Genomic DNA, 25151 nt, shown 5'->3' on the forward strand with positions numbered 1-25151 from the left:
TGCAGCAACTGAAACAGCTAATATTCTGGAAAGTTCTTAATAATTACTCATTGAATCTGCATTTCTGCTTCAGTGCTCCTAACTAGACCCTGCTTACTGTAGCCTGAAAGTCGGTCCAAGTGGGGGAAGGAAGGGCCAAATGCAGATGTATAAAATGCTGGCATTGACCAAAAAAAAAAAAGAAAAGAAAAAAAAATGTAGAACAAATAATGTGGAAAACTACCTTCAATAATTTTATTGTGTCCTGTTAATCAGAGAAGTTTTTTGTTGTTGTTGTTGTTTTTACAGAGTTTCTGGGTGAGAAAGTATACTGGGAAGAAAACTGTATCTCATAGATGCTGCTCTTAGAGAGGTCCCGGGCACAAGAAGAAAATTCTGCATTTCAATGGTGATGGCATCAGTAACAGAGTCACACATTATCATTAATGTGAAATTGGCCTGCAGGTGCCATTCACCATTTCCTAGATCATGTGGGAAAATCTGGGAAGCAGCATGAACTTGGGGAAACCCATATTAGCACATAAGCCTAATAAACCTCCTTTCTTTTTCTCTCACTCAAAAGCCTTTTTGATTTACAATCAGGTTCTGCTGTACCCAGGGCAGCCCCTACATGGAACAGGAAGAGGCCTGAAGCTGCTACACTCCTCACCAGGTGGTCTCTTGACCCGCACAGCTGGAGAGAGGGTAGCTGTTCAATCTTGAGGACTTCCTTCTCTGGTCCTAGCAAGACCTGGTACCCAGCACAGACTGCACATCTCTACTAACAAGATTACAGATCTAACAGAAAAGGTGTTGCTGTCTCAGGTTTAGAGGCTTCCCTTTCAGGTTCTCAGCATACACAACCTTCTTTCAGGGTGCAGGCCAGTGATTCATCCACGCAAAACCTTACTTCTTGCCCCTAAATTTGACACTGACATTCCCTTTCCAGCTACGGCTTTTGCGTTTTCATTTTCTCATTATTTCATTGCTTGTCCAGCTCTGACCCTTAACCCCTCTGTGCTTCCATACATCTATGTCTACTCCTGTAAAGGGGGAGGAAATGATTAATTCTGAGGGTACAGTGTTTAGAAAAGGCTTAAAGACATCGGATGTGACTTGAGGGATTCCCCAAGTACCAAAGTACCTAGCAGTGGAGATAGGGGAGAGGTTTTTCAGGCAGAATAAATAAAAATAATATCAGCAGAGGCCAGAGAGGAGAACGGGGCGTCAGCTAGTGTCATCTACAGCACAACAGTATTGTGGCAGAGACAACCAACATAGGGTGGGACGCACACAGGGAAGGACCTGCCATACAAAGCTCCAAGCATTATACTTCCTTAGAGGTAGCAGGGAGCCAGCTGATGGAAATATTATTGTACAAAAGGGAACCCAGAATCGTTGTGCAAGATGAACTGAGAAAAGGAAAAGGAGTAGGAAGACCAGTCAGGAGGAGAGATGATGCTAAAACACCAAATTCTCACAAAATAAATCTGTAATTGGGATACTATTTCAAATAGCAAGCGGATTAATACTCACGTGGACATTTCCCAGTGCACAGCATCACCCTGCATTTCATCACCCTGCATGTGGCTGCGAGAGTGGCCACAACATTATTAGGAATTTACAGGATCATTAACCGCCCTCCTATTTATCAAAGCCCTATAAGACGCCTGAGTGGATTCTGAGTTCAGTTTGGAAAGTTTCAAGATAACAATATATTTATTCAGAGGCTTAGACGGTTTTAACGCCAGAATGACTCTTAACTCTGCTTAGCACTGCAAATATTACCATTAAGTCAAACATGATTCCATCTTAAAAGGGGGAAATCAGGTTAAGGCAGGTTTTAACCTGAGAGAAAAATGTGTGCAATAGAAACCAGGCAGCCACTCCACCAGGGAAAAGTTACAGATGTTTGTCTTTCCCTCAGCAACCAAATATTAATTTCACTGATGGCGAGATTAAGGAGGCAGACAATACTCAACTGAGATTACGCCAGTGCTTTTATCTGCAATTGGCAGCACCCTGAAGCTGGGGCTGGAGGATGGGAAAATGTCCTATTAATGCTCTGCACAGCAGATAGGTTGATAAAGCTTCCACACTGCAGATAAGGACTGTGCTCATCCTAGAAATCCACACAGACTCCCTTAGAGCATGCAAGCCACTGGGTATAGGGTTCTCCCATATCTTTCTTGTTGCTTCCTATGAATTTCTGATAGGGAAGAGTTTCACATCAATTCAAATAAGTTAGTAACAACAGTAACAACAATAATAGTAATAGCAACTGACACTGATGCAGCACTTATTACATGCCAGGCTGTATTCTCAACATTGAACATGTAATCTTTACAACAACCCCGTGCATTAGGTACTATTATTACCTCCATTTTCATGCAGGGGAACTGAAGCTCAGCGAAGTTCAGGAATTTGCCCAAATCCTTGCCTTCTCCCATTAACACTCAGGCATACATACGTAACCACCTGGAAGCTACCAGAAGGTTGCATTTGGTGGATACCTCGTCACACTCCTTCAGAGTGAATACATTGTGTTGTTCCCCAAAACAAGAGTGGATTATTCTAAGCTACTTAAAGGTTTTAACTGGCTCCTAAGCCACCCGACAAAGGGGAAATGAAAGTGTGGGATGGAAGCCGATTGGGAGATAAAGAACCACCACTTAACCCAGCTCCTATCTGGAAATGGAAAATGACCCTCGAGAGATCGGACACATCCGTGACAAACCCAAACCTGTCATTTGATGGGAGAGCATCGCTCCTCAGAGAAGTGCTTCTCAAGTGGTCTCCAACTGCATCAACATCGCCTAGGAAAATGGAAAAAATCCGTATGTCGGAGCCCAGCCCCAGCCCCGTGACTCACTGTGAGGAAACACAAGGAACTGCATCTTAAACAAGATCCCTGCGTGATTTTATGGAGAGTCCTGGATTAGAAACTGAAGTCATCCCGATCTTGCTACCGTGGACTCCTCCAAATTGCAAGCACACATACACGAATATGCAAATACCTTCCTCCCTATCAAACATGTGTAACAGGAATAAAGAGACCCGACCACAACCTCTTATTCGCAAAGGAATTAATGCCGCAAAGCTCCTTATGCTGAACAAAGAAACACCTTCAAAACACACGCTTGCTATAGTATTTTGAAATATGTCACACCAACAAGAAGATGCTCTAGGCAACATTGCCTGAAGCAGTTGGGTCAAACCCAGGGCAGTTTTGAATCTTTGCTATTATATTAAAGGTCTAATTTCAGAGCCACCAGTAAAAAAGAAGGCCACAGGATGATTCAGTGAGAAAATGAATCAAATCCTAATCTTTAAAGACCAGCCAAAACCACAGGATCATTCAAAAGGCAAAAGTTAGGTGACTCTAGGCTGGCCAGCAAAGTCTCAGAGAGTACGGACGGACAGTTGCTGAGGCCAGGGAATGATTTCAGGTGAGAACCATGCTGTGTGGAAGCTGAGATCCACTGTGCTTCCTTGGGGCCTATTCCTCCTACTGGCCACACTCTTCTGGCCACCCCAAGACCTCTCCACCCTCTCACGGAACCCTCGGTCAACAGCAGGCTCTGGAATAGTAGGAACACGGGAAGTGTCACTCAGATCCCTGGCACAAACGAGCTGGGCGACTACAGCCAGACAGCAGGGCACAGATGGCAAACGCAGAATAGAATAGACAACAGAATAGAGAGCAGAGAAATTCAGTTCGGCGTCCCTGGGTGGGCAGCCTGCACGAAGATACCAGAATGAAGAGCAAGACCATGGAAGCCTTGGTGTGGAATGTGCAGGAACTCCTGGAGACAAAAAAGTCTGCTTTTAAAGACCTGAAGCCAAGTCCTAATTACAAAATCCCTGGCCAGGTAAGTTTTTACAGAATCCATCCCCTCAAAGACTTCTAAAACAAAGAAAAAGTAAAAATAAATCCCAGAAGACAGGAGAGAGCCAAGACACCGGCCCACTGCCCTTGACCACAGAAATGAGACAGCTCCCTGTTCATGCTTGACCCTGAGACAGACATTTCCCTTAATAGGTAGGGCTGATGTTATCTACTAGTAAATCTATATATACCCATAGTATAATTGAGGTATTCTCAAATAAAGTTTGGTGTGCAATCCAGTACACGGAGCTCAACCTAAATCTAGCGCTATTTTCCTAACAATTGCATTATCAGACCATCCTTGGAGAAAGCAGAGGTTTTTCCTGTAAGGATCTGCTTGTCCTTGAGCAAAATTGTATAAAGGGAATTTTTATTTTTTTGAACGATATTAGCGTACTAACAAGGCAGCCCTGCAAAAAGAGAAATTGGACCCACTGGGATCCAGGCACTTTACATACATGTATCTTGAGGTCCCAATTAAGGAGTATTTCTAGAGACATTACTACAGGAATAAAATCTTTCAAAAGCTGCTAATAGACAGTACATAAACACTGGAACCAAGCAGAGTTCAACAGGAGAGCTTGAACAGTAAAACACCAGGGCCTCGCTATAACCCAGCACGTCCTCAAATTTCACACTATTGTTCCGTCTTATCAACGGAATCATTTTATGACAATATCATTTTGATATTTATCTAACTAGCCCCTTGGAGCCAGGTCGCCTAATAGTACTTCTGCTCCTTATCAGTGCCACATTTAAGCTCCAAAGGAACAATATGTGTTTAGATTCAAGAGAAAGAATACAGATTTGAAGAGCCAGAGCAGACACAAGGCAAACATTGTTTAGGGAGGCAATAAAGCTACTCCATTTCTGAAATTGCCCTAAAAACTAGATGGTGTGGGATCAGTGTGGAGGGGAAGGCTGCAAGAGCCCTTTTTTGACCAAAATAGGTTGACGGTTGAAATTTCCACCCATTTGCACTCACTACAATGCCACGGTCTACAGATTCTAAATAAACAGTGGCAGATGGCAGTAACGATGCTTCCATGAAGAATCCCACATTTGTCACCTTATTCCATCCTAAATAATCTATGGTTTCAAATTAAGTTGGTTATGCAGATATACTTGTCATCTCTTAACTTCAAAACAAAAAGACACTGATTCTCACAGCAGAGTTGCAGATGCTCAGCAATTATGCTTCAGAGGCTGACTCTATTTCCCCACCTCTTGCAGTGACTTGAGTCTATCACTCTCATCTTTTGAGGAATCCTCTTCCCTCCTGTGCCCCAAGCCTATCCTTGCCCCCCTTTTCAAAACCCTGTAGCAGGATCTATGCCATGCAGGAGCCAAACCTGGACTGATTTCCCACTAGGTATCCATTTCCCAACCTCTCCACTTGATCTGGCCCTGACTGCGTCTACCCATCCCCCTCACCATTCTCCCCTCTACATTCTTCGGCTGAGACTGTCCGTACCTCACAATCTGCAAGCTGTGCTGCCCTGGAGCATGTGCACCTGCTTCTGCTTCTACCTAGAATGCTCTCTGTTCCTATCTCCATTCCTCCTTGTCATCAGGTCTCAGATTGAACGTTATCTTCATTGCAAAATAAATGATCCCTTCCCTGGACACAGAGATGGAACCACTACCTAGCAGCACACTAGCAGATGGCCTGTTGCTCTGCCTAGTTCTTACTTGCATCTGAGGACACTTTCTTGCTCATTGGTTTCTTATGGCCTTCCCCCACAAGACAGTAAGCTTCCTAGAAGCAGCACCTTGATAACCTTTGTAAATAAAATGGATGTATAGTTCCATGTAACCACATGTTCACCACTGACCACAAAACAGGACTCTGCCTGATCCTAGTACGTATATCAGAACAAAATAACCAGTCATGAAAATCAAATAAGAAAAGTGGTAAGTAATATTCACTGGGCTAGTAAGACTCTTGCTGATCATGGCTGCTTTCTATCAAACTTCAGACTTCACAAATATTGCATTCCAAGAGCACGTAATGATTTGTAGAAAAGCAGGGTTCTCTGAGGACCTTCACAAGATGTACATGCCCAATGCATTTCAGAGAAGTCCTGACCAGTTCACCACTAACTGGTAACACAGGGCACTGATGCTGTGATATGAAAAGCATCATAATATGATCTTTCCAAACACCAAAAAGGCAATTAAAGAGTCATCTGTAGCTATTTGGAGTCGCTGTAGACCACCTTTATATTATTAAGAGACAAGAAAAAGAATGGTCCTACTCACCCACCCAAAAAAATCCACAGTTTTGGTATACAATGTTGAATGCTTGTATATTCATCAGGGTTCTCCAGAGGCACAGAACCAAAAGGATGCATATATATAGAAAGTAGAAGATCTATTATAAGAAACTGGCTCACGCAAGTATCAAGAACAGCAAGTCCAAATCTGCAGTGTGGACTGGCAGCCTATAGACCTAGGAAAGCCAGTGGTGCAGTTCCAGTCCCAAGGCCAGCAGGTGGAGACCCAGGAGAGCCAATGGTACAGATGAAGTGTAAAGGTAGTCTGCTGGAAAATTCCCTCTTGATAAAGGAGGCCAGTCTTTTTGTTCTATTTAGGCCATCAACTGATTAGATGAGGCCCACCACATCATGGAAAACAATCTGCTTACTCAAAGGTCACCGATTTAAATGTTACTCTCATCCAAAAAAAACCTCTCCAAGTTGATACAGAAAATTAACCATCACAAGTCCACCCCTTGCCAACTTGGCATCCACATGCATTTCCTTAAACCGTACCTAACCTCTGAATAAAGGCAATGACAAGGTCATATTCCACCTAATATGATAGAACTACTCTGTGTACAACCAAAATGCACTAACCCTTTCCCCAGAAGAGGGTGTGAAATCCCTGGATGATGCTTACTCTTCTCTTTAATATCCAGTAATTTAAATTCCACAATGTAAAGTTACTAGTACTTAAATACTATGATATAAAGTCAACACATCTTATATTAGAAGGGTAACACAGGGAAGAAAACAAAGATATTTGCTACACACATACACACATTCATAACAAACTAAGGAGGAAATACTCATGACAGTTACAGTCCTCATTTCTGTGACCAGTTAAGTGGTCATAGTTGTGCTGCCTTGGGGCATTTGCACCTGCTTCTGCTTTTACCTAGAATGCTCTTTGCTCCAATCTCCATTCCCTCTTGTCATCAGGTCTCAGATTGAATGTTATCTTCATTGCAGAGTAAATTATACCTTCCCTCTTTATATCCACCCTCTTTCCACCATCCATTCTGTATTCCCTTTGCCTTTAGCAAGCACCTCATACTGTGGCTCTTTACCTGATGGAATGACCAAAGCTTACGGTCTTAAAACTAAGGCAGCCATAACAAAATGCCACAGACTGAGTAGCTTAAACAATAGGACTTTGCTTGCCAACAGTTCTGGAGGCTAGAAGACCCAGATGAAGGTACAGGCACGACTGGTTTCTAGTGAGGACTTTCTTCTTCATTTGCAGGGGCCACCTTCGTGCTGTGTCCTCACATGGCCTCTTCTTTGTGTGTGCACACTCCTGGTATCTCTTCCTCTTATAAAGACACCAGTCCTAATGCTTTCATTTAACCTTGATTACCCCTCCATTAAGGCCAAATCTCCAAATATAATCACACTGGAGGTTAGGGCTTCAACACATGAATTTGGGTGAGGGAAAAAACATAATTTAGTGCCTGACAGCTTGCAATAATATTCCCAGTCTCACCCAGGGTCATATGCAACAAGTAATAGTTACGGGAAATAAAACTATTACATTTTCTAGACATTTTAGAGAATATTCTATTTATTCACCCAAATTTAATACGTTTGGCCAACAGTTTGAACACTTTTTTTGAAGCTAAGAGATGACAAGTATATCTGCATAACCAACTTAATTTGAAACCATAGATTATTTAGGATGGAATAAGGTGACAAATGCGGGATTCTTCATGGAAGCATCGTTACTGCCATCTGCCACTGTTTATTTAGAATCTGTAGACCGTGGCATTGTAGTGAGTGCAAGTGAAACTATGTACTATGTACACTGTTCTAGGCACAGCAGATATAGGCAGTAATCAAATGAGACACCAGAGTACGTCTTGGTGTCTTGGCTGTTGGTCATTGTGGCCCACTCCTCTCAGATATGAGGTCCCAATATGGAATTAAATCCTTTCATTGCAGGTAATTTTTCTTGAATTATAGATTCAGTGTCAGTTCTGTTTCTTGCTTTACTTTTCTTTTTCAGGGGCCCCTATTAGTTATATGTTAGATCTCCTTTGTCTGTCTTCAATATTTGTCCCTGTCTCTTGAATTATATTTTTTCTACTTAAAAATGTTCCTAATTTTCACCTTCTCTTTGAAGGCATTTTCTGTTGTGTTTATTTGCTCTTGTGTTGCTTCTAGTTTAATCTTTATTTCTACAGGATTTTTTCTTCCGTTTCCAATGGCCTTCCTCACTTGTTACTTCATTTCTTAGATTTTTTTTCTATTTTGATTTATGTTGCTCTGATATCTTTTATCACTTTGTTAAATGAATTTTCATTCTGACAACAGTAAATTATAGTGTTAACCTGTTTTATGGGGTCATCTATGTAGCATGTTATATGTAGAGATGTTACTCTGCTCTTTATTCTTTTTATCTCGTTTTGTCTTTATATAAGATTTTACCTCCATAGTTTTCTATGGCCTATATTTATGTGAAATTAATTTTCCTGAACTTTCAGGAAGGAGCATGGCTCAGAGTGGCTTTTCTAACTTCAGAGTTCCCTCTCCTGTTGTTTTCATAGAGTGTTAAAAAAATGTATGCTGGTTGCTTTCTGAGATATCCTAGCTCTATTTCTACCTTCACGTTCATTTTTATTACTTTTAGAAAGAGAGAAAAAAATTTCGGTAAGCATCTGGGCAAAAGAACAAGGACTTACAAGGGAAAATTGTTATAATCAGACTTTGAAAGTAACATTTAAAACACTCAAGGAAAGAAAATATGTGCCAAGGATTTTATATTCAGCAAAATTATTTTCAAGTATAAGGGACATAGGTTACATGTAAAGCCTCAGGGAATATAGTCCCCTTGAGCCATTTCTGAGGAATACACTAGAAAATAAGATTCAGAAAATCGAAATGGCTAAAGAGAGGAGATTAGGACTGGTGGTAAAGATGAAATGTATAAATTCATATAAAATATATATGTGGAATAAATATATAAATGAAAGATATATAAATGAAAAATTAAAACTAAGTGAGTGCTACAAGGGAAGGTATAGTATGAAATGGCTACATGCCCTCAAAATGTAGACACAGTACAATAATTTTTTAATAAAGAGAAGAGAAAAACAAATTTTAAAATGTTTTAAGTATTGAGAAGTCATATTCATGAGATCTTATTCTGAAATGTTTTATAAATAAGACCAAACAAGTGAATTATTAAGAGTTATGAGACATTCTATCATCCCTTTGTCCTTAGAACCTAGTTTCTTGATGGAAGGACAGAAGATACAGACATAGTATATATAAGGTCAAAAACTCTATGGCCCTATCTTTGAATTGGAAGTATCAATATGAAATTATAATTTTTTTAATTGTTTTATTTATTTTTATTTCTTTGGAGAGAGAGGGAGAGAGAGAATCCCAAGCAGGCTCCGTCCTGTCAGCATAGAGACTGATGTGGGGCTCAAACTCACCAACTGTGAGATCATGACCTGAGCTGAAATCAAGAGTCAGATACTCAACTGACTGAGCCACCCAGACGCCCCTAAAGTATTTTACACAAACACACACACACACACACACACACACACACACACACACACACAGAGTTATATTTATACATCTTTATCCTTGCCAGCTTTGAGCTTTGTCCCCTAAGTGGAGCTAGAAACAAAGACTAACCAAGTAACACTGAGCACTTCTAGCGCTCAGACGTGGCCTTGATATACTTATTTCTCACTAACAGAAATCAGAATATCTTGCAGAAATGGCTGATTCCAGGTGTGGAGTAGGAAATATACATGAAAAGCCTAGAAAATCTTTTGTAGCAGGGAAGCAAAGACTGTTAGGGCCATGTCAAATGATGCCCTCGTGAAGAGGCTCTCCCAAGGCAAAGATCTGAGCTTCAAAAAGATGATAACTGTAACTAAGTGAAACTCAGAAAATATGTTTAGATCCATCTGTTCATAATAATACTAACAAAAAAGCACACAACCCATTGGTTCCCTTCCAAATACAATAGGGGAGAGATTCCCTACCTTGAACCTGGTGAACGAAAGCAAACAATCAAGGATTCCTCCTGCCTATCTTTACAAATTATACTGAACCAGAAGTCAACAGAGGCAAGGAAACACTTCTTTATAGAAATATTCCAGCTAACAAATGAAAAATAAATGATACACCCAGAATATCACTGCTTTGCAATCCTAGGAAGTGACGGATCTAGGCATCAGACACCAATAGCAGTGAATGACACAGAGAGAGAGCGGTAGGTGCCATGTGCCTCCCAGCGAAACAACACTCTGCCACTGCCCAGAGTCCTGCCAAGGAATTAGACCTGAGTCTGGTCAAACCTGTCAACAGCAGCTGCCAATTAATTTACAGGAAATTCCAAGGACAGAAGAACAGGATGAACTCCATTATGACTGAGCAATCAGCAAAATACAGTTAAATGGCCTGATTTTTAACTAATAAATTGTAAAGGAGGAAAAAAAAAAAACAAAGGGATGGAGGAGGAGATAGCAAACAGAAAAGAAATGAGTGAAACTATAGTGTGTCTGAGATGCACACTTGAGTGGCCAAACTGCAAAGAAACACAAGAAGGCAACAAAATGAGAGAATATCTCTGCCCTTAAGGTGTGGAGAGGAAGACAAAAATAAATTAAAAAATACATAAATTCCCAAAGCAATCAAGTTTATTTATAAAAAATTCCCTACCAGGTGACACTGACAATAGAGAAGCAAACCCCAAACTCATCATGACCACTATACTCTTTAAAAAGTATCCATTCTTGTGTTCCATTTCCATTTGGAGCACTGAAAACAGGTGGGAGCATTGGTGACAGCTTCCATTTTCCAAAATCAGCATTCGCTCCTGGTTAACAGTGGTGAGGGAATGAGAGAAAACAGTGTAAACCCACAGAAGAAGGCTTTCTGAATAGATGCTGTTTCTTCAACTCTGTATTATGCTGAGTAACAATTCCATTATATAGAGTATCAAAAGTTGGCCGATGAAATCCATGCCCCAGGCCAATTGCCACATCACCAGAGTGGGAAGCAATCCAACATACCAGGCTCTAGATGAAGGATGGGAGGGAAGGCCTGTCCTAAGGTCAAAGGCCCTAGCCTTCAAACAGAAGCCAACCTTAGAACCAAAAATCTATTTTCTCTCTGGTTCAGCACAAGCTACCTTTTAAGTCCCCAAAGGAAGGATCATTCACTCACTCACACACACACACACACACACACACACACACACACACTCATTCTCAATCATTAAAACAAACAAACATACAAACAAAAATCCTGTGTTGACAATCCAGCCACCTGTAGGCTATGACCATAGAATTTATTGTTCAAATGAGGACACCATTAAGCTTGATAGGGAGTGACATTAATAATTATACCAGACAACTGGTATAAACTGGCATTGTCCTGGACAAATCAGGACAAAAAGATTACCTTAGGTATGACCCACCCAACAAATTTTAAAGTGCTCATATGTCACCTAAATCCTTCCAGAATTCTAGTTTCAGCCTTCATACAAAAGGTAAAAGTATGTAATTACCAGACTATTAATGGATCCCCAAAGGTAGGAAGAAGATCATTTTAAGAGGTAATTGGACAAATATATACTGTTTATCTTATTAGTCAAATATTTCAATGTGAATTGAATAATGTATAGATAGCATCTTAAACACATGATTTCAAATATTTTATTGCTTACAATGAAACTAAAGTCTTTCAAAATGTCCACTGATTTAAATTAAGAATGACTAGTAAATGCCTCTGCATGCTTTTTTTCTTCCTTCAGCCAATCAGTCAACAAGTCTTTGCTGAACCCTTACTATGAATAGGGCATTATCCCAGATCTTGGGGCCACAGTGGTGACTCTGGTCTCTCCTCAGGGAACTTATCAGCCACTGAGTCTTTGCAACAATTGATGTTATGTTTAAAGCTAATGAGGCATTTGATAGTTTGATTGACTCTGTTTTACAGTTAACAATTTTAACATAGTTTTATTCAACTAATATTTACCAGTCAGTTTAAAGCCCAAGAGGAAATGCTCTTTTTTCGCAATCACCTCCAATGTCTCGGCTGCTTCTGGTTCACCAGCTGCTCTCCCCAGGTCAAGATTCAGTGCTTTTCCCCACTCCCTGACTAAATTAGTCTTGCTCATCTGTAGCAGGTGGGGCCACTTGACTCAACAGCTGAGCTAAGCCTACTCAAAGGACACCCAGTAGTGGTGCTCGGATGCCATGATTTCTCAGTTCTTCCCCAGTGCCTCCTAGGTTGAAAAGGACTGAGGGGGCACTATTGGGCTCTGTGCAGCATGTTCTATAGAATTAGGTTGTTCTCCAGCAGAAGATGGGGAAGCACTGTCACCTGAATCTGTACCCCCTACACAAAGGAAGCAGATTTACTCATGTGCTGTATCTAAGACACAAATGTCAAACATTACCAGTATCTTTTCCACACACTATTGTGGGCTGACTATATGTTATACGTGCCACACAGGTATACATCATGGATGTGCTAACCTCTGTGACCTTGGGGGAAAAGAAGAGAAGAAACCAAAACTAGTATTACACAATTTGGAAAGGACCTCCAGAAACATTCTAATTTCAGTATCTACAAATCCAGTAAGGAAGGCAAGGCAGGTATTGTTATCCAAACTCAACAGCTAAGGAAAATGAGGTTTGGAAGGATCTGTGACTTGTCCAAACTCATGCTGGTAAAAAGTGGCCAAGCTGAGTCAGAACTCAAGAACTTTCTGTTTGGCTGGTTTTTGGGTTTTTTTTTTTTAAGTTTTATTTATTTTGAGAGTGAGAGACAGAGAAAGAGCACAAGCAAGCGGAGGAGGGGCAGAGAGCGAGGGAGAGAGAGAATCCCAAGCAGGCCCCACAGTGTCAGCACAGAGCCTGACGTGGGGCTTGATCTCATGAACCATGAGATCATGACCTGAGCTGAAATTAAGGGTCAGACGTTTAAGTGACTGAGCCACCTAGGTGCCCCTCTGCTTGGATGTTTTAAGTCTGGAGTCTGGAGCCAGATAATAGGTGGCCGACTTTGGGCCCCAACCCCCCCAGGATTGTTTTATGTGTGTGCAGGAGGGGATGTTTTGTTTCTGTTTGACTGGTTCTCCCTTTTGATTCTAAGTAATCTTTTTTTGTTAAAAGTATCAAATGCTTCACTGACCTGAAGAATAAGTGTAATGAAAAAAAAATGCTATCATTTATGCAGAAACGTAAAAGACACGCAGTTCCTCATGCAATATGAACAGTCACCAACCCTAAAGTTTGTGAGCGCTGAAAATAATGAACCCGTGTGAACGTACAACAGACTAAATACTGAATATGATCAAGAGCACCCATTCCATTTTTGGCCAGATTTGTCTGGCATCAACCGGCGTTTTTCAAGCATCTAATGGCTCCCTTGGTCTTGAGTCTTCCCACACCATCCCGTCTCCCTAGGTAGTGAACCCAAGGTCTCTGCAGGCTTGGGTTTCCAGAACTCCACAAGAATGTGGGATAGAGGGGCAAGCACTGCTGAGCTAGAGAATCAATGAACCGGAGGCAGAAGGCACAATCTTGAAGGATGTCTGGAATCAGAGGGCACCTGGTTTATGATGAGAAATTGGGACTCAGGCTAACTGTTGAAGCTGATGGAGATTCTCCTGTACCCCAATCTCTTCCGGCCTCTCTGTTGGTAGGAAGAGTTTTGTTTGGTTTGTTTTTCAAGTAGACTTTCACCCCCAGCAAGGAACCCAACATGAGTCCCAACACTGGGCTTGAATTCATGTCCCTGACACAGAGGCCTGAGCTGAGATCAAGAGTTGGACGCCTGACTGAGCCGCCCAGATGGCCCAGCAAGCGTATTTTCTACAGAGCACTTATGCATTTTGACAACAGGTAGAAGTTGCTTCACTGTCCATTGTCTTCAAAACTTCCTCCTTGCCCTCAAAGCAACCAAAGCCAGCCACCACTGACCACACACTTACCATGTTCCAGGTCCTACATAACAGCTTTTCCATGTTTTCTCTCACTTAATCCTCAAAGCAACTCTATTTCATAGGTACTCTTATCATATTTTGGATGGAGAAACTGAGGCCTAGGAAGTTAACATAACTTGTCCAAGATCACACAGGAAGCAAGTCTTGGAACTGCTAACCAGGTACCAGTACCCTCCATATTTGGAGCTGGGTGCATGTGTCCCCAGAAGCCAAACCCTAATCACTGCCCCACACTGGCATCTTCTGCCACAGGAACTTGCTAGAAATTGCCAGCCTGCCATCCACTTTGTCCACCTCCCACTTCCAAAACAGCCACGAGACCAGCATACAGGTCACACACCAGCCCACGGTCCTGTGTGAAGTTTGAGTCAGGTGTGCCCAGCTTGGTCTCTGTGAGGCCCAATTTGGTCAGGCTCTGCTCTGCAGGCCATGTCTTCATCTTAAAGTTGCCCAAAAGCTCCTTGGTGATTAACAGCCTTTCTTAGACTGTGGATTCTGGAGTCAGGTGGCCGGGGTTTGAATCTCTGTTCCACAACTCAGGAGCTATGTGGGCTTGGGCAGCACATTTGGCTGCACTGTGCTCCTTCTTCTCATCTCTAACACAGGTACTCATGCCAGCATAGGACCCATCGCTCAGTATACTAGGAGTTTTATCTGAAGTTCTACTTCTCAAGTGCTTATGCTAGTGCCTAGCAAGGAGGAGGCCCTCAGCCATGGTCACCTGGACGATAGCCATGTGCAAGTCAGCACTGAGATTTCTGGATAAATGTTTAGCTTCTTCTTAGAAACGGAACGTTGGGCAGCAAATAAAAGCAAAGATACAGAGTGACCCAAAGGGCTGTCTCTCAGCTATTGGACCCATCTGGCACTAGATTCAAGTGCCTTTATGAGGTCACCTACAGGAAGCAGACCTGGATAAAAGAATAAAGACTCCCAACGTTATTTTTAGAAAGCTTTTTTCCAGGGACTTGGATGATAACAACTGGCACCAGGTCCTTCTGTATTTTTTTTCTTTGTACCAAGGTATTTCCAAGCATAACAGCACCTCCAAAGTTTCCAAGGGAAAAGCCAGTCTACTCTGTGCTGTACTTCCTCCAAGCATCTCTTTACAGAGCCAAGAGATGAGAATTAAGAGGCTGAAATCAATGTATAGAATCCCATCACGAACCATAAATCAGGTAAGTCAAATTCTTCCTCTGCTACTTCCTATCTCATCTTTACTGACTGGAGGGAAATGCATTGCTCAGCTGCTGATCCATATTCCTTGTACTTCACCTAATTAGCATTCTGAGTGGATGCTTCTCGCAAGGAAAATCATCCTGCAACTTCTGTCGTTCTGATTATGCTGAAGCAGCAGAGGGTTTTCAGTAACCGCCTTTGACAAGCATTATTGTATCTGGTAATTACTGTTCTCTTGGGTAGGCTGGAACAAAACAGACTAGCTTATCGTGGCTAATCTTTTAACCTAAGCTGCTGAGGTTCTGACCTGCAACAACCAACCTACAGGATCTGCTAACACCCTTTCTGGCCCGTGTCTAGATTTTTTTTCACGCAAAAGAAAAAAAAAATCCACCCAATATGATCATCACTAGTCAATTCTTTTCTCATATCTTGGTGGACTGAACATCCCAGATTCCCTCTTACATAAAGAGCCCCTTTAACATCTTGGACCGCTCCAGATAGCTCTGGCATAAATGCCAAAAGGATATTTTAGATTTAAAAATTAGAAATTAAGTCCTTAACTATGTGTTCTATTCCCTATCCTATAAACGTTATTCCTGGCCCCAAATACTAGTCCACAGGTGTCATTTACAGTGATTCTTATAGCAGCTGATGTTTAGTGGGACCTTCCCAAGGCCTAGCATAATGTAAAATTGTTTTCTTCTACAAGCATTATCTGATTCTATTTCATAGAAACTATGTCGGTAGTTATTACCCTGGTATTGTATTTTCCCTATCCCTACTTTAATACTGAATGAAGGGAGGATTGGAGATTCAGATAACCTGCCCCAAATGCCACAAAAGTTTGCCTTCTTGAAGCCCTCGTTTTTACTCACTATACTCTATTACCTCCTTGCCATTATTCTGAGCAAGGCTCAGATTTTCTGCTTTTCAGGCAGATTTTCTACATCCTGAACCACGGCAGGCAGTGGAGCCACTCCTGTCCTTCCCACACCTCTTCAGCATACAGTGATTTTCCTTCTTCTGACCCAGCCCTTTGGACTTGGACTCCACGTTCAGCAACGAGAACCACAACACACATATCCTAAAGCTTTTTGGTTTTGGTTTTGGGGTTTTTTTGTTGTTATTTTTAAAATAATTTATTGTCAAATTGGCTAGTGTGTAGAGTGCTCTTGGTTTGGGGGGGTAGATTCCCATGGTTCATCGCTTCCATACAACACCCAGTGCTCATCCCAACAGGTGCCCTCCTCAATGCCCATCATCCATATTCCTCTCTCCCCAACCCCCATCCACCCTCAGTCTGTTCTCTGTATTTAAGAGTCTCTTAGGGTTTGCCTCCCCTCCCTTTCTGTTTGTGACTGTTTTTTCCCCTTCCCTTCCCCCATGGTCTTCTGTTAAGTTTCTCAAGATCCACATGAGTGAAAACACATGGTATCTGTCCTTCTCTGACTGACTTATTTCACTCAGCATAATACCTTCCAGTTCCATCCACGTTGCTACAAATGCTTTTCTAGTGCAGCTACTGAAAACTCGGGGCTGCTTCAGCATCCTTCGAGAATCTTACATTGTCAACGGACTTTGTCAGTGAGTTTATATCTCATCTGTCTGTCTGAATTACAAAATATCTAAAGGCTAGAGACATTAGGTTTCTTGCTGCACACCCTTCCTTTTGCACAGTGGTTACTCCATAAATACCTACTAACTGACTTATTTCCCCACTTAACTCATGCAGTAACTGCATTCTTTCTTATAGGGTTGAAAGCAAAGCATCTAAAAAAAATTCAACCCCTACTTTTTTCCTGTTCTTCAAGAACCTTTGAAACGTGTTGACCACTCTCCAAGCCACGCCCTGCCCCAGAGCTAGGACTCAGCTGACTCAGTGATTATTGTCCAATACTGCCTTGGGTCCTATATTTTGGTCACGGAGCCAGACACCCACTCCTTTTTACATATCAAATAATAATATTTTGACAAGCATTAGGAATAAGGACTGATAATGAATTTATAAGCGTCACAGCCCCAATATGTTTATGGTTCACAACAATAAACACATCTTTTGGTTTAGAAGTTGCTGAGAAATAAAATATTCAAGATGATCTAAAGACCTTAAATGGGCTTATGAGTGCTGTCGCTTACATTTTTGGTAAACAACACTATGGAGGCACAAGAAAATTAATTTCCTTGGGCCACAGGAAGAAAGATAGTTGATGTGAATCACTGTACCAGGTCCCAGTCGGACCCATCGTGGGCAGTTCAGATTGCAACAAGGAGGTAACAGCCTCATGTTTTGGTGTCAGTCTTCTCAACAGCTCTTGAAATAGCTGTTTTTTGTTTTTTGTTTTTTTATTCATTTAGACTTAAGAATGAGAAAGAAAAGCAGGATATGTTTGCTTAATTGTATCCACTTCTCCACCAGGTACTGCCACATATAAAAACTGACACCACAAAAACTAGATGTCTTGATATTTACTGTTTTCTCCCCAATAATAAGAAGGTCTATGAAGACAAATGAAAATACCTTAGCAAATGCATCAATGCTTTCAGCTTTTTTTCTACTAAAGTAAGTCCACAATGTGGGGCTGCCATAAGAAAACAATTTGGATTTTTTGCGTAATCATTCGAGGTGATCTGCTCCACCTCCGGGTTCAGCAGCAATTTGCTTCCACTTCCTTAATATGCACGGATGACTGACAACTCACTAATGCCAATACAGGCGATTATGTGACTAAAATAAACCCCCCAAAGTTCTACAGAAGTCCAAGTATGCTATTTAAAAAAATTATATATATATATATATATATATATATATATATATATATGGAGAAAATGATGAGGAAAATTTAATAGCATGTAAATTTTGCTACATGTGACTAGTTGTTATTCAAAAAAAAGAGACAACTCTGATGAGTGCAAATAAATTGAAAAAGAGTGTGGAATGGTGTTTTTTGAGTATACACCTAAAAGCACTGATCTCTCAGCATTAGGCTCAACAGACACTGCAAGAAGGTAGGTTTCATGAGAGTTTGGAGATGAGCCATACCACACACATTCTGAAAGACTCCCAAGGTGTATATCAGGAAAGTCAAGGCTCTGAAAAGGTGTGCAAGTAAAGAAACCTGCTTAATGTGGCTTAACTCTGTATTTCCTAACCCTATTTACACATGAAGCCATTTTTATTTTTCTACAGAGTATATATTAAAATGTGTTGAACTCTTATGGCTTTGCAGAAATCCTGCAGTAGAAAGGGAAAAACGCTGGGAAATGCAGCCAAAGGGGGAGTGAACCAAAGCTAGCATGCTTTGCTGCAGCACATGCCAACAGCAGAAACACCCGCGTTTTCAATCAGAGTAAAAGATGTTGATGTAATAATTCCTGAGAGGCAAAAAAAAAAGGCAATTAGAAAGTTGAATCCATTAAATGAAGTCTTGGTGGGTCAGCTGGTTTTCCTCTTTGTAAGAGTCAAGTTCCAGAGATCCAGCTGCTTGGGTAAAGATTAATCTTTACCATGAAAATCTATAAAAATGCTTTTGACCTACATTTCATTTGGATAACTTGGATAAATCCAAACTTCTTGTATACCTTGATTAGCAGGAAATATAAAATATTGTAGATAAACAGCAACGGGGCCATCCCTGGGCAGATGTAGGTGGATTTAGGAAGTCAATGGGGCACCTTCACTCTCTTCTCTGAACCTTTTCTCCTCTCCAGATGTTCCAACGTCCCGGTGAGCTTGGTTTCTCTCGCACAGCAAATCTTGTAAGCCCTTTCATGCCAGATGTGTTATCCCTTCAAGGGACATGAGCAGCTTGAAAGAGGTATGGTGATGTTTAATACAAGTTATTTAACATAATTAATTCTTCCAGGGGGAAACAGAGGCGTTGATAACAGATTTTTGCAAGGAAAGAAGTTCCTCTTACCCTTGAAATCAGATCAAAGTAGCCACTGGCAGCATCTACTGCCATTAAGCAGAATCACTCAGACTGTGTTAATGGAATATTTTTTGCACATTAAAAAAAAGAGAGAGAAAGTTATCAGCAACAAGAGTAGCTGCCATTTATAGGACAGCTAATGAGTACTGAGAACTGTGCTAAGTGCCTTATAGACACCATCCCCCCTTCATTTCATCCTTGAACGTCAATGCTATGGTGTTACCATGATATTCATTCCATTGAGGAGGAAACCAAGGTTCAGAACCGCTTGTGCAAAAATCCCTTGGCTAGTATACTTCAGGGCTGGATTTGAATCCAGCAACAGTGTGGCTCAGCCACTATGTTGCACAGCCTGCTTGGTTTGGCCCACTTGGAACAATGGTCTTTCATATGAGGTTTGAATTATTTTAAGTGTCACCCAGTTGGTCCTGACAAGAAGTTTCTACATCCCTGACAATTTCCATGCAGAGTCGAGCTAGGTTTTTTAAGCCATCCCTCAACCTTCATCTAAGGAACATATAGTGGCCTGTTGACTTGGCATCTGATCTTCAATCAAAAGTGACAATAAACCAGGGTTTAGCTCAATGGGTATTTTTCAATAAACTTTTTATCTTAGAATAGTTTTGGATTATAGAATGCTAAGATAGTACAGAGTTCCTATACATTTCCTGCCCAGTTTCTCCTATTGCTATTCACTTATACAACCATGACATATGTGTCACAACTAATGAACCAATATACATATATTATTATTAACTAAAATCCACACTTGATTCGGATTTCCTTAGTTTTTACCTAATGTCCTTTTTCTGGTCCAGGATCTCATCTAGGATATCACATCACATTTACTCATCATGTCTCCTTGGGTTCCTCTTGGCTGTGACAGTCTCTCTTAGACTTTCGTTGTTTTGATGACCGTGGCAGTTTTATAGAGTACTGGTCAGCTATTTTGTAGAATGTTATTCTGATGGGATTTTTCTGATGTCTATCTCATGGTCAGGCTGGTGTTACGGGTTTTTGAAGAGGAAGAGTCGTTGCTATCGTTTCACAGGACTTATCACTGTTGATGCCCACCTTGATTATCTGGCTGAGGTGGTGGTGACCAAGTTTCTCCACTGTACTCTTGGAAGGAAGTCACTATGTATAGCTCACATTTGAGGAATGAAGTTATGCTCCACCTCCCTGAGGGCAGAGCAGCTACATACATTACTCTGAATTCTTCTACATGGGAGACTGGTCTCTCCCGCCATTCGTACATACCATTTATTCACTTTATTTTTACTTTATCTTATCTTTTAGATTGCAATCCAGTACTGCTTTATTTTGTTACTCAAACTATTCCAGTGTGGCCACTGGGAGCTCTTTCAGTTGACTCCTGTGTGTCTTTGGCATATACTCACCACTGTGTTTTTATGTTTGTGTTTTGAGCACTTGCTTATTACTTTCTGACAGTACAAATTCTCCAGGCTCATCTTATGAATTCCCTGCCACAGTCCAAGAATCTTCTATTTCTCCAAGAAGCCCCGGTTCCTTTTATTGGGAAATAGTATTAGAAGCCAAGACCTGGTAGAATAGATATTTTTTTGTGTGTGTTCAAAGAAACCTGCTCAGTTTTATTTTTCCCAATGGTCAACCCATCTTTAATCTTCTAAATAGAACCAATCCCTGTCTACACAGCTATACAAGACAATGGAAAACAAACTGTATGATAATCAGAGAATTTAAATCCTCCATACCTAATGATTACCAACTTTTCTTTGAGCTGAGAAGGGATCCAGATCTCCTCCTTAGATTAGATTGTCAAGTAGCCCGCCAGGTCCAAATTGCTCATTTTCTCAATGCTATGAGAATTTTGTCCCAAAGAATAAACATTCCCACACTCTTTCAGAAAACAGAGCACAAAGAGCTACTGCCCTTAATCAGTGCTGTATCATTTCATGTTTCCAAAGATGCAGAAGGCCACGGAGGCCAAAATGGCAAGGCAGCCTCTTGAAAAATATGCGCCCGGGACACATCCACCTATGGGGTCTCCAGGCTCTGTGCCTTTGGATAAGCTGATCCTGTGGCCAACAATGCCTTTCCCTACCCTCTGTGTAGAGCTCACCCTTGTCTAATGGGTAACCTCTTATACACTGTCCACAGCCTTTAAATGATTGTTCTGTGCCTCCTAGTTACTGGCTCCCTTTATCAATCACCCATTCCACACTGGATTGGGCTGGCCTAGGACCTGGGACCTGGGATATATAAGAGCAAATGCTAACAGGGCACCTGGGTGGCTCAGTTGGTTAAGCCTCTGACCAGCTGAGGTCATGATCTCACGGTTCATGAGTTTGAGCCCCACATCTGGCTCCACATTGACAGGGATTCTCTCTCCCTCTGTCTCTCTCTCCCTCTGCCCTTCCCTGATTTGTGCTCTCTAAATAGATAGATGGATAGATAGATAGATAGATAGATAGATAGATAGATAGATAGATAGATTTTGAATATATTTAAAACAAAGAGTAAAATGCTCACAGACTAAGGCCCTGTTCTCAGAGTTGACATTCCATGGGGATGTGTGGGGCAACAGAAAAATGGCAGGTGGTCTTAAGTGTTAAGGAGAAAACTGGAGCAAATGAAAGGACACCCAATCTCCATTCCAATGCCTCATCAGAGAACCTTCCTGAACACACCCCCACCACTCTCCCTCGCCTTAACCTACTGCATTTGTCTTTCTAGCACTATCCAATCATTCACTAGGTTGAGTGTCATGATGTTGAGTGGAACTGTTTGACTGACAGCTCCTGGGGAGCAGAGATGGTGGTTAGGTTTATCTCATCAGTCCAGCATTGTGTGGAGAGCCAGCATCCAGAGAGCATCAGACTGACTCCAAGGCAAACTGATTGGCATGAGACTCTGCAAACAACGAGGGCATGGACTGCAACATGGCTCTGTACCCTAATTACATAACTTGAAGTCTGCATCTTGTGCTATCGTAAATCAAAATGCCCATGTGTTCTACATCTGCATTCCAAAAAATAAGCTATTCAGTATTAAGAAAAGATTTATGTAGAGCCACACAGGGAAAAATAAAAAAAACTGATGTGAAAAGAACAGACCTTGAGCGCAAGGCAGGGTGGGGAATATGTTCGGTGCAGGAGTGGGGGTCAGAGATTGCCTGAATATGATATTTCTAGAAAGGAAGCTCTTTTGGCCAAAATAAAGAACAAAAATCCTCATGCAATTCATCACTTGTGACATGTTTCCTCCTGGGCTTAAAAATTCACCTCATAGTAATGCTAGAAAAATTAAGAAAGATTATGTGTGTATGACTCTAAGCCCAGGATGCAGCTCCTAGTAATCCTGCACTAAGTGGTACTGATACAAGAACAGTTATAACTAGCACACTCTCACATGTACTACCACTCAATTTGCTAAACCCTCTTACGGACTAACGCATTTAATGCTGAAAGTAACCCTATGAACCAGGTGCTATCACCATCTCCCTATAGCTGAAAACCCCAAGCTCCAAGTGATTTGGTAACTTTTCCAAGAGCATGAAATAAGCAAATGGCTGACCCAGAATTGGAACCTTCTAAGTGACTCCGTAGCTGAGCTCTTCATGTCAGAACAAACACATGCATCGTGTCTGTGTGTGTGTGTGTGTGTGTGTGTGTGTGTCAATACATATACATATCTATATTAATATCAATATCAATATTGATATAGACATTATGTGTTATATACACATATTTACAAAGCTGAGGCCACCCCCACCACAGCACAGAGGAGGTCACTCCTGTGAAACACGTCTATGCTTCATGTGAGTCTATAACATCTGATGCTATGCTCAAGTACCAAGGCAGTGGACCCAAGAGACGGGCGCTGTCATGCCATGTAGGAACAAGGAACCCCAGGTGTGCCAAGGACAAGGGGTCACATCCAGGGCAACAGCTTTGGCACTGCTACCTGACTTCATGTGAAGTCCCCTCCCACCCCACCCTAGGACCACTCTTTCCATTCATCATACAGCTTCTTGACATGAGGCAGCTGTCTGTCTCCATGGAAAGAAATGTAACAAATATATCTCCATAACCATGAAACCTATAACCTTGCACTTGACAAAATCACGTACCATTCACTGTAATACCTGTGAAAAACATTCTTTCTTTCATCCATTCATTCATTCATTCATTCATTCAACAAATGTTATGGAACCATTAGTACATGCCAGGCACTTTATTACACACTGGAAATATATGGGTGAACAAACTGGACAGAAATCCCTTTCAGCTCCAAGATAGCATTCTAGTAGCATCTAAAAGAATTCTTACAACACAGCTACATATCAGTTACATATATGTGCAAAAAGGCTAGCCCAGTACAAGGCCTGCTTCTCTCACAGATGCTTACCAACACACTAACAAACTGCTTTAGATTTCTCAAGGAGTGCTGACAGTCCCCACTTCAGAGGGCTCCCTATCTTTACCCTGAAAAGGGTTGAACCAAGTAACACAGCCCCTGTCTCACAAATGGTGGATCTATGGTTCCATGTGGTTAGCTATCAGAGGGAGGACCAGAGGCAGGCTTTTTAATCTGACGTAAGAACTTCTTCCACTCAACCAAGATGCTGCATTTCAACAAATGGTTAACACCCTTACAAACACGCAGATATTTGGGCAGCTATGACATTCCAGCCACATTAGAGATCTACGCCCCTGACCAGCGAGCATTCCCCCTTGTCACGTCAGTGTGGTAGCACCCTAAAGACATCACATGAAACCACTGACCACCGAGCCCTGGTTTATGCATTGGTGGAGTGGATATTGTTTGTAGACCGCAACCTGTGGCCAACACACTCAGGCAGAATCCAGAAGTGGAGTCTATCCAAGTCACCATGTGTCCCCATCACCATCTATCATATTTACCAGAGCTGGGTATCTTTTGGCAAGAGATTCAATTTATGCAATTAAAAAGAAGCTTGGAAATTTTAGATCATTTAATTAATCTTTATGTATTTTGTCCTATTAAGCAGTAGAGAAAATGTTTACCGCTCAATGGAATGAATTAGCATTTATAATTCCTCCTCTTGCCAAGAGATGTATCTACATCTATCTGTATAAAATATTGTTGAAATAAAAATGTCAAATCTGGATTCTCTGGCAAGATAGAAGGAATTTTATAAGACTGTGGAGGTGACATGTGGCCTGAATAATCTCTCATACAAATTTATTGCCTTTCTTGAGCTGTAAGTGTAACATGCTTAATGAAGCCCCACATTTTCAACCTGTCTCCCACAGAGTCCGGCAGACTTTGCCTTTAGAATCTCCTGTGTCTAGCTGTGGCTCAGAAACTATTTACATGCTAAGATGAGTTTTTCATTCATAGATCATAGGATATACTCTTCAAAAATTACCTGCAAAAATTATTATGCCTTTTCAGAAATTAACGACCCTCACAATTTACCAATTTAAACATGTGTCAGCTTAGTTAATTCTTACGAGAACTGAGAAACATCTTCTTGAATATAAGTAAGGTACATCAGTGTCTCAGTCAGAAATCTACTATAACTTGGGTGGCAGAAACCAGAGATTGCTTATTTTTTCTCACAGTTTGGCCAACATCAAGGTGCCAGCATGTTCAGTGTCTGGCAAGAGCCTTCATCCTAATTTGCAAAGGCTACCATCCTGTCATATCCTCACACTGCAGAGAGAGGATGAGCTGGCTTCCTGGTTCCTTTCTACAAGGATTCCACCCTCATGACCCTCAACTAAACCTAATCACCTCCCAGAGGCCCCAAATACTATCACACTGGGAGTTAGGGCTTCAACACATGAATTTGGAAAAGAGGACACAAAATTAAGTCCAAGGGCACCTGGGTGGCTCAGTCAGTTAAGTGTCCAACTTCGGCTCAGGTCATGATCTTGCAGTTCATGAGTTCAAGTCCCATGTCA

At 41.4% G+C, this 25151-nt stretch overlaps 1 protein-coding gene across 7 annotated transcripts in view; it reads right to left on the reverse strand.

Moving 5' to 3' along the window:
* Positions 1-25151, reverse strand: part of CACNA2D3 (calcium voltage-gated channel auxiliary subunit alpha2delta 3) — a 1033852-nt gene that overhangs the window by 729277 nt on the left and 279424 nt on the right. Inside the window, exon 1 of one of the 7 annotated variants that reach the window (XM_053220356.1) lies at positions 2723-4806. The exons of the other annotated variants lie outside the window; for them this stretch is intronic. The gene's annotated coding sequence lies outside the window, so the exon portion shown is untranslated. Of the gene's footprint in view, positions 1-2722; positions 4807-25151 lie in introns of those variants that run through there. 7 annotated transcript variants of the gene reach the window in all.

This window comes from Acinonyx jubatus, chromosome A2 (assembly GCF_027475565.1).
Source record: "Acinonyx jubatus isolate Ajub_Pintada_27869175 chromosome A2, VMU_Ajub_asm_v1.0, whole genome shotgun sequence".
In the NCBI taxonomy this organism is placed as follows: Eukaryota; Metazoa; Chordata; class Mammalia; order Carnivora; family Felidae; genus Acinonyx; species Acinonyx jubatus.